This window comes from Apium graveolens, chromosome 4 (assembly GCF_009905375.1).
Source record: "Apium graveolens cultivar Ventura chromosome 4, ASM990537v1, whole genome shotgun sequence".
Lineage (NCBI taxonomy): Eukaryota > Viridiplantae > Streptophyta > Magnoliopsida > Apiales > Apiaceae > Apium > Apium graveolens.
In genome coordinates, this window is record NC_133650.1 from 192,832,696 (window position 1) to 192,843,169 (window position 10,474).

The following is a 10,474-nucleotide window of genomic DNA, read 5'->3' on the forward strand; positions in this document are numbered from 1 at the left end:
ATAGATGAGAAACTAGCTCATGGACTATGGATTATCATTTTCTAAAATTCCTATTTACTGTTATAATCAAAGTTCTATTGCTATGACAGGGAATCCAGTGCAACACTCTATCACCAAACATATCAGTATCAGATATCATTTTATAAGAGAGCATATTATGGAAGGAACCATTGAGCTCCATTTTGTTCCTACTGATCAGCAGCTGGCTGACATCTTCATAAAGCCATTACCCGAAGCAACATTTACAAAGCTTATCAATGAGTTTGGAATGGTTAGTTGGGACAAATAATTTCCTGTTAATTTTTATTTGGTCAAATTCTGATGAATAATGATCAAGTACTGATATGTCTTAAATAATGATTGATAATATTTTGTAGGAATTTTTTGATGTATTTCATTTTATGCATGATAAATTAAGTGAATTTATTTACTAAATGTGCATGTATGAAATTATATCATTGTCATCATTACTAGTCGATCTAGGGAGACACGCATAAATAAGATTTTTGATTAAATCATTAAGTTAACTCTTCAGTTAATCATTAATGAAATCCCTGGTCTCTTGATATTCCCTCTCTCTCCCTTGGTTACTTAACCGTCATTACTCGTCCAGTTATATCATCTCCTATTTTCACACAAAACGATCTTCTCTCTTTCATTTCTCACTATTTTCTCCGTATTACAAAAATGGTTCGTTTCAACATGTTCATGAACTTTGAGAACTTCAACATAGAGTTCAGCTGCACTGACTGGCAGCAGGAATGGCAGTTCAGCTACACTGACTGGCAGCAGGATGGCACATCACTGCCATTCCTGATGAGGTGTAGAACTCGATTCCACAGGAGATCTCGACGGAACTCATGTTCTTCGAGATGGAGTATCATCTTCATCTCGATCGCTTGGAAGAAGCACGGTAAGAAGCTCTTCATCAACAAGAATGGATCATCCATCTTGCTGTGCTATTTGTAAATAGTAGGAGGAACTAATCAACATCCACAGCTGTAACACCCCCAAATCCGGGGTCGGGGATCCGGGTTGTCACGAGTTCCATTTTCCTTAATAACACCCAATCTTAATAAATAATCAACTACTCTGTACTGTGACCCCACAATAAACACACACACCATAAGTTATAGTCTCAGAGATGAACACTCAAAAAATAACACAAGTCCTTATATTCCACAATTATAAACCGTTACACCTTAAAAAGGTTCTGAATAAATTTACATATTCCTTGCCATTATTACAATTCATATTATACATAAGTCTGGTTCATCAATAGTTGAAAACCTAGCCTATTGGTAGCTCCTACCTCAGCTACGGCGGCATCAACGCTTTCAGAAGACTGCGGAACGTTTTCTAACCGCTTGCGAATCGGGAGCTTGGTCCTGTTCATCTTTTCTATCTGTTGTTGTGTGATGAAAGAAGAAAGCAAGGGTGAGCAGCAAGCCCACTAAAATAATATGTATAATGATTAACAATATATGAGCCTTCTCATAGTACTCATGAAAGTCTTGGTCAAAAGAAATGAACCAAGTTTGATATCTTAATGCGATGAAGTCGCAAAATATTCAGTATATATACATATATACTTTTCAAAATCTTGGAAGTCCTCTTCCATGCATAATATACACAGAGTTCCAGTTTATAATTGTATAAAAATATCGTTGCAAGGTGATCTCATATATCTACTCTTGTCTCAACGTTTTTCTGAAAATCTTTGATATGCATAAGATAATCATTAACTAGATATAAGTTGAAAATATGAAGTTACAAGATACCCCAATATACTTATATCTTTTCCAAATATTACTTGAACTACCACCGTTCAAGTTATAATCAGTTCAAAAGTTCATCACATAGATGAGACTACAAGATAAGATTTGAATAGATTCAATCTTTGAATATCATTATAAATAATGAAGTTACGAGATACTTCATTAAATCCCGATATATATATACACCTATATATATACATTTCATACACTCCTTGAAAACCTCTGTTATGAAAATTATAAACAGAGTTGCAATATCCAATGAATTTGGAAAGGAGAAAACCTTGGCATAAACCTGATATCTTGCTGATCAGGCAAAGATACCAATAAGTAACCTTTTCTACTAGTAGATGGACGAATTCCCCACTGGTCATCACCCTAGCCGCAATAGGACCTTATGCTGGACTGTCACTCAGCCACTTACACATTTGATGGACTCCCACTGAGCCACTTACACTTTCATGGACGCCCACTGAGCCCATGTTGCTTATGCCGACTCAAATAGATGAACTTACTTCCCGAACGATGGGCAAGTAATCAAGATGTTTTCTCAAAACAGCAACCTCGTTGCGAATGTAAAATACACCACTGAGCCGGATCCCTCAAGTTTTGAACGAGTATTTAAATCCCCTTTAAAAGGAAGATCTTAAATATAAAAATGAGTTTTGGGATCCGCTCTAACTTTTAAAAATCATTTTGAAGACTCGAAAACACTTTAAAGAGTGTTTGGAGTAATGCTGATTTAATGAAATAAATCAGTCCCAATATATTAGAAAATATCTGAATATTATTATTTAAATAATATTCCGATAAAGAATAATCTTTATAAAAAATAATTGAAGTAGAAGTTTTAAAACTTATACTTGAAATGAGTATTAAATAACCAAAGATATACTTATACGAAAGTACTATCTTTATTTGAATAATCAAAGATAAGTTTGATTATCGACACCTTATTCTTTAATAAAATAAAGAATATCTCAGCAAATAATCGGAGTCATAGATCCTCAAATGAATATTCAAATAATATTCATTAAATAATATAAACTGAGTCATAAGCCCTCGAATGAATATTCAATAAATAATATAAAAGAGTCATAAGCCCTCGAATGAATATTCAAATAATATTCAAATAATAAAATAAAAGGAGTCATAAGTCCTCGAATGAATATTCAAAATAATATTCATTTAATAAAATAAAGAAGTCATAAGCCCTCAAATGAATATTCGTAATAATATTCATTAAATAAAATAAAGGAGTCATAAGCCCTCGAATGAATATTCGTAATAATATTCATTAAATAAAATAAAGTTATCGAATAAACCTTATTCGATTAATACTTTTAAAAACTATATCAATATATATATATATATAAATATATATTATACTCGGGAGCCTCGCCTCCCGGTTTTAGAAAAAGTTCACCTTTTGATCCCATATACTAAGGGTATACGCAAATACCGCTTATCTCTAGCATAGGTATTATGCAATGAATAAGCATTTGAACCAACAGATATATAAATCAAGAATACGAAACAGGCATGCATATATACCATATCACATGCTACAATATATCGCAAGAATTTGCTAATAACAAATATGCATTTATCACAAGATCATGCATATACACATATACATCACAACAACAGTATAACGGGTAGAAAACTTGCCTGAGCGACTGGGGGTTACAAATGGCTCGGGACGAGTCTGGTAACCTATAAACAACATATAAGTTGGAATTAAACCGAAGTCACTTGTAAATCTATACTTTAACCAAATTAGACTCTAACGCTCGCTTTGCGCTTACTGATTCTCTTAAGTCGCTCGAGTACCCTCGGCTCCACCATTTTTAATAAATTAACCATTACGAGTTTTAAGGCGATTCCTTCGCGAGTGTCTTACCAACTGCCTATTACACTTTACATAAATGTTTCATACTCCAATTAGTCATTTAAGATCTTTAACCTATATTTCAAAGTAAGGCGAGGGGTAATGTTTCGTTCGCGAAATGTCGTTACTTAAAACGGTCGTTTCTCCTAAACCGTACATCGGAATCAAACGAACCACATATCAAAACGAAGCTCGTAACATGAACTATCTCAACATGGCAATGGTCAAAACCTAGCAGGGAGTTCTCGTGTCCTAATGTTATGAACAAAATCAGTCTAAAGTAAATCGGACATTACGACGGCTATGTTTACGCGATTTCCAAATTTTTTACCATTCTAAATCATATCAATCCAACTACCAATCAACAACAACTCAAGATACACATCAATGCTACTGATTTCAGTCATAATAAGCTCAAGGATCTCAATCCAATCATATATTATAACATCTCCAAATTCAACTAAACTACTTAACAATTAAGCTCGAATCATGTTTATCATTCAAATTACTACTCATCCATCTAAACCATCTCCAAACTTCAACATTCAAACTTATTACTAAAGGGTATGAAGATTTATACCTTTCTTGGAGGGTGGAAAGTTACTAGGAAGCCTTATGGAGCCTCCTACAAGCTTGATCTTTCCAAAGAAATCAAGAACACAAAGTTAGGCTTTGAAGTTTCTAAAAGTCCGATTTAAAGAACTGTACAAATGAGGGTCTTACCATGCTTATTTGGATGAGACTTGTGAACAAGAGTTGTAGGCCATCTCAATACCTTTCCAACGAGCTATAGAACACAACATTTGAGTGAGAAATGAAGGAGATACAGCAGTTTTAATGTGCTGGTTCTGTTTTGGCCGAGAGCAATGAAAATGGGGGAGAAAAAAGCTTGCTTGTGTTGACTTATTTTGTGGTGTAAATGGAATGGTAGGTGGATATTTGTTTGGCTAACTCTTGGTTAGTTAGTGGAAAGTGATGTAAGCAAGCCTATGTCACCACTTGCATCACTCTTGCCACTTGTCCTCTTCTTATGGTGGAAGCTTTTCATTAAGCTTAATCCTTGTTAATTAGGTGCTTTAATACTTGTATTATCCTTGCTAATCCCCTAGCTACTTGCCCAAGCTTGATCCTTAGTCGTTTAATTGCTTTACGACTCGTTTATTATTCATTCTCGTTGATCGTTTGAGGGATCATATCCGGGATCTTATTACTTGGGTTCCCCTAAACCTTTCTCAATATTTTATATTCCTTTTATGATCCTCTCTTATAACCCTTGAATTTAAATCCTTTTAATCATGTTAACTTATACTCAATTCTTTCGGTATCTGGTGGATTTTCGGGAAAAATCAAAGTGTCCGGATCCGAATTCTAATGACCTTTACATACACTCATTTAATTAATGGAATACTAATACGATCTTAGAATTTCCATAACAGTACTCCTATATAACGTGGTCTGATAATTTTCCTTAATCAGCATTGTCAGCAAAAGTTACTATTCATCCGTGTTTTAAAAATTCCAAAAATTGGGGTTATTACAGTCTCCCCTCCTTAAAAGGATTCCGTCCCGGAATCAGATAGAAAATGAATAGGGATACTCTCTTAGCATTGCACTTTCTAACTCTCGAGTAAATTTTCCCACATTGTGGTCCTACCACCAAAATCTGCCTAGTTTGATAACCCTTCTCCTAAGCACTTGTTCCTTTTTACTCTATAACCCTTCCTGGTTGCTCCATATAGGTTACGTCGGGTTACATGTCTATGCGCTCATATGCCCCTATTTATCTGGCATACGAATTACACTTTCTTAACATTGATACGTGGAACACGTTATGAACTTGCTACATATTCGGGGGTAGGGCTAGCTCATATGCTATCTTCCCAATACGTCTTAATATATCTAAGGGTCCAACAATTCGTGGACTTAGCTTCCCTTTCTTTCCGAACCTCATCCTTCCTTTCCAAGGGAATACCTATAACAACACTAGGTCCCCTACTTCCTATTCCTTGTCCTTTCGTGTCAAATCAACATACTTCGTGTTCCCATCTTGGGCTACTACCAGCCGTCATCTGATTAAAATCTATTATATCCTTGATCCTTTGGACTACTGCGGGTCCGAGCATCTTACGCTCTACAACTTCATCCTAACATAAGGGAGATCGACATTGTCTGCCCTCAAGGATCTCATAAGGCGATATCTCAATACTGACATATGATCTATTATCGTAAGAAAACTTAATCCGTGTTAAGTGATCATTCCAAATTCTTTCAAGTCTATTGCACAGACTCTTATTATAGCTTTTAACATTAGAGCTTTTTCTTCTCAATACCCATTCTTTTCCAGTTCGTAATCGCTATCACCTTCCGCTCCTAATATTATACTGGTTATACTTTTGTTCGTTAGCATTCTATAACCTTTTAATAACCACGTCAACCTTAGTATCACGAATGTGTTTCCATTCCGAATACCACCACAACTTTACTATTCCTTTTTCAGCTGCTTCTATCTTCGAAAGCTCAATCCTTCATATAGAAGTAAAAGAATTTATTGAGAGATCACTATGATCATGAACACTTGTTATATTGCATAGTTAGTACAGCAGGTGGCCAGCCTTTAGTACCTGACAAGCAATTAAACAATAGATGGTATCCTACTAGGCTTCTATCACACAGATAGATAGTCATTCGGCAATACCTCCCCTTCTGGAAGGGTTGTTCTTCTCAGCTTACATGAAATGAAAAGAAGAGAAAAGAACGAATTGAAGAGAATTGTATATATGAAAAAAAAAATATACTGCCATAAAATATCTGGCTTGGAACCTACCTCTGAACTATAGAGGTTTGTCATAGGAGAACGAAACATATGAGTATTTATATCAACATCAAGTATTATAGCATCGTATTTCACATGCCTAAATATTTGCTATTCCGTCCATCATTCTATGGACCCATGCTCTTCCTCGAGCTTATACACAATCACCTTTGAAACTCCCTCGATTTCGAAAATCAAACCTGAGATCTCATTCTAGACATCATCGTTACTAGAGTTCTATGCTTGCACCGCAACCTTCCTCGTATAATAATACGACTCTCTATTGATAAGAAAGAATAAATATACAATAGGTAGATACTCTACTTAATTAGTCTATCAATGATAACTTATACACTACCACGACCCGATTAGTGGTACTCAATCTCAACATCCATTCCAATATAACTCTCACGGTTGTAACCAGCTCATTACTCTCAGAATCATTGCTGCATTACTATGGTCCACTACTGATCTACTGTCGTCATTCACGTTCCATGAAATCTTAATATCTAACCATACGGAGTCCATACATGTCGTATCAAATCCTTCTAAGGAGGTAACATAATCACCATTCATGATTCATGAAGAACACTCCTGATCCTGACATACATACATGACATGAAGCAGATAAAATTGCAGAAGAGTTTCAATCAAAGCAACGCTAGCAGGTTAATACCATTCTTAATCGTATGCCTTAAATAGAAGACTTAACTCAAGGTTTCGTCTAGTCCTTTTTGAAACATGGTCCTGGCTTATCTCAAGATAGTATCTTCTGAGATAGATAGCCCGCTCATGGCGATTACACGAATTAAACCTCTACCAACTACTATTACGGTTGGGTGTTGCACAGTCATCAGAAGGAATGTCAATCTTCCAAACCATAATACAACCTTCACGGCTTTAATCCTTATTACTGTATTCCTCTGGCACAAGCTCCTATAATTATCCTCTTACCTTTAAAGTGTCGGCCACCTCTTTGGCCTTTCCTGATAGTAAAATTTCCTTACAGTCAATGTCATTTTAACCACCTCCAAATAAATTTTCTACCTCATTTCAATCACTGCTTATGTGAAGATGTCTTCCTTAAAATCTGATGAGTAAAAAAAAATCACCATTTTTCCATAAGTTATTGCCTCAGTCTTTAGAGGTTAATCACTGTCACGACTGACTCCCAATCATACTTAGAACATCTTTTATCTTAGGTCCTAATTGCCCTGAACAATTTCGACCTTTACTGGTTCGATCCATACTTTCTCGTGGTTTAACACGTGCTCCACTTGGCATTATTATAATTATGTCATATTTCCTTTATCAACATTTTTATTCTTGAGAATTTTGAATATTTCCTTTCTCCTTGTAAAACCTCTAAGGTTATCCTTCAATCGTTCCTCCTGTATTCCCTAGATACAGGGCATATCAAAATACCATTTACTAATACTAGAACCATTGTCTATATACTTCTGAAAAATTTCTCCACGGATTCTTAAAGGTTGTTGTTACCTTAATCCTTTCCAATTCATACTGTCAAAACTCATACTATCCCTATTAAGGGTGAAATGCCAACCTTTATGCATTCCCCTAGGATTCATTTTAAGTTACCGATGTTCTATCCTTAATTCCACCTTTAAAAAGTACCTGCATCCTTCCATGGATAAATCAAGTCATATATCCCTGATAAGGGTGTCTTAATCCATCATTCCCACCTCGATAGTATATACCTAATTTCACAATAACATCTGTATTCAAAATGAGGTCAATCAATATGGCCTCCAAAAGATAACAACGGTTATCCGCTTTTCTTTTCCTGATTTGGTAACGATAACAAGGATGTTCTGGAAGATATTGGTCATGTTCAACGTAAACTTCTTCTTAATAATTCCTTATTTACTTATGTTGTTTATCTCAACAGTCATCTTAATATTGGGATATCTTTCATATCTGGCGTCTTCCTTTCTGGGTATCAAGCCACCGGTCTTACACTTCACATTCTTGAAGGTCACTTCCTTCATCCAATTTTCCTACTTTCTTACTTTCTTGTCTCATTCTATCCGCGTCTCATTATTTATCCGTCGAACTATCTCAAGGTTTCCTCGAATCCTCCCAACTCACAGGGGATAAAATATATGTATCTCTTATGCCTTCAACCATCAATTTTAACTCATGGTGAATCACCCTCATCCTGGCGATTACATACTTTTCTATTTCTATTGCTACGAGTCTTTAGGGTTTCCTCATACCCAACTCCCTTATCATTCCTCAAACTCTATTGCCTTTATATTCCTTTCCACTTCAATTTCTTTTTATTTTCCTTTCTCTTATCATTATTTCATGAACCAACACAACATAAGCATTGATTTCAAACATCCCGTCATTCTGGATTCGTGTCTTCAGAACGAATCTTGACAACTTTTACATCTTAGATTCATAATTCATCATACTCGTCTGCCTTTGTTCTGGCTCTAAAGCTTTTACACTATCTCCTTATCTTTGGGAATTACTTTCCCAAAAACAATTGACTGAACTTAAATCAGTTTATTATAATCTCTTGCTCCGTGCCTTCCTTGGTCTTTCACCAGTGGGTGGTCTCTCTCTTAGGAAGATAAGTGATAAAAACAGTCTTTTGTACTCCGCCAATCATTTAGAATCTCAAATGATTCCTCTATTTCCTTTAGCCAGGCTCTTGCCTCGGCTGGGTCAGCTTGTTCCTTGGAACTCTAAGAGCTTAGCGACTTAAAGGTCATGAAAGAATTTCCTACCGCATTGTTTCCTCAAGGTGGTGGTTGGGGATAATAGTCTAAGTTCTTTTTAGACAGGTCCATGAATTGCCGTATAGGAGTACCGTCTCGGGTCTCCTTTCCTTACTCAACTTTCTGTTTCCTTAGTATGAAATGTTTCATCCTACTCCCCATAATTGGGGTCATCTTTTAATTTAAAATCCTCATTTTCCACTCCATTATGTCATGGGTTCCTTCTATCTTGATGGCGACCTCCCTGACTATCACGTTCAGGGTTTGCTCTAAATCTTATTCCTCAACTAGCTTTCATCTAAGATTTCATCTTTAGGCTCTTGAACATTTGGAACCCAAATTCTGTAGGAATACCTCATTATTCCTTTATCATCTTTCTCGGTATTAATCTTTTATCTAATTGTTGGCTCTCTGCCTTCATTCATCACTTTTTCTGGCACAATATGTTCTTTTCCAATAATCCGGTCTGTCTTGCAATCTCAAACAACTTTTCGGTACCGGCTCCGGTTACCTTCACTTCTATTTCCATTTTCTCAAAATCTCTTATAAACTCTGTCAAAGACATTATCATCTTGAGTCTCTCCTTTTTACTAAGGGCATCAGCCACCATATTGGCTTTCCCCGAATGATAAAGAATCTCATAATCGTAATCCTTGATTATCTCTAACCACCTCATTTGGCGCATGTTGAGCTCTTTCTGCGTGAAAATGCACTAGAGCAGTTATGGCTTGTGTAAATCTTGTACTTCTCTCCATACAAGTAGTGCCTCCAATATTTAGGGCAAAACTATTGCCACGAGCCCAAGCTCATGGGTGGGGATATCGAATTTTATATTCCCTTAATTGTCTTGATGCGTACGCGATTACCTTGTTGTGCTGTATAAGAAGCACCCTAATTCCTTATGCGAAGCGTCACTACACATCACAAAATCTCCTTTTCCATCCGGCAACGCCATCATAGGGGTCGTCACCAATCTTTGCTTCAGTTCTTGAAAGTTGTTCTCGTATTTCTCTGTCCATTCAAACTTCTCAGTCTTACGAGTAAGCCGCGTTAAAGGGGCTACTATCTTTACAAACTCGAACTAACCTCTGATAGTGACCGACCAATTCTACCTCTGGTAGTCGACCTAACCATGGTCATCAATTCATCAGTGGTCCTTTATTCATTCTTGTCAGGATCCTCCATGGGATCCTCCTCAGCAACTATCCCTTCTAGGACAACATCCTCAACATGAACATCATCCGATCCC

At 36.2% G+C, this 10,474-nt stretch overlaps 1 long non-coding RNA gene across 1 annotated transcript; it reads right to left on the reverse strand.

Moving 5' to 3' along the window:
- Positions 1-1,182: 1,182 nt before the first annotated feature.
- Positions 1,183-4,823, reverse strand: LOC141716993 (uncharacterized). The gene is made up of 3 exons (XR_012573484.1): positions 4,390-4,823; positions 4,247-4,304; positions 1,183-1,405 (listed from the first exon to the last, which is right to left on the reverse strand). It is a non-coding gene; the product is annotated as an uncharacterized LOC141716993 (long non-coding RNA).
- Positions 4,824-10,474: the final 5,651 nt, after the last annotated feature.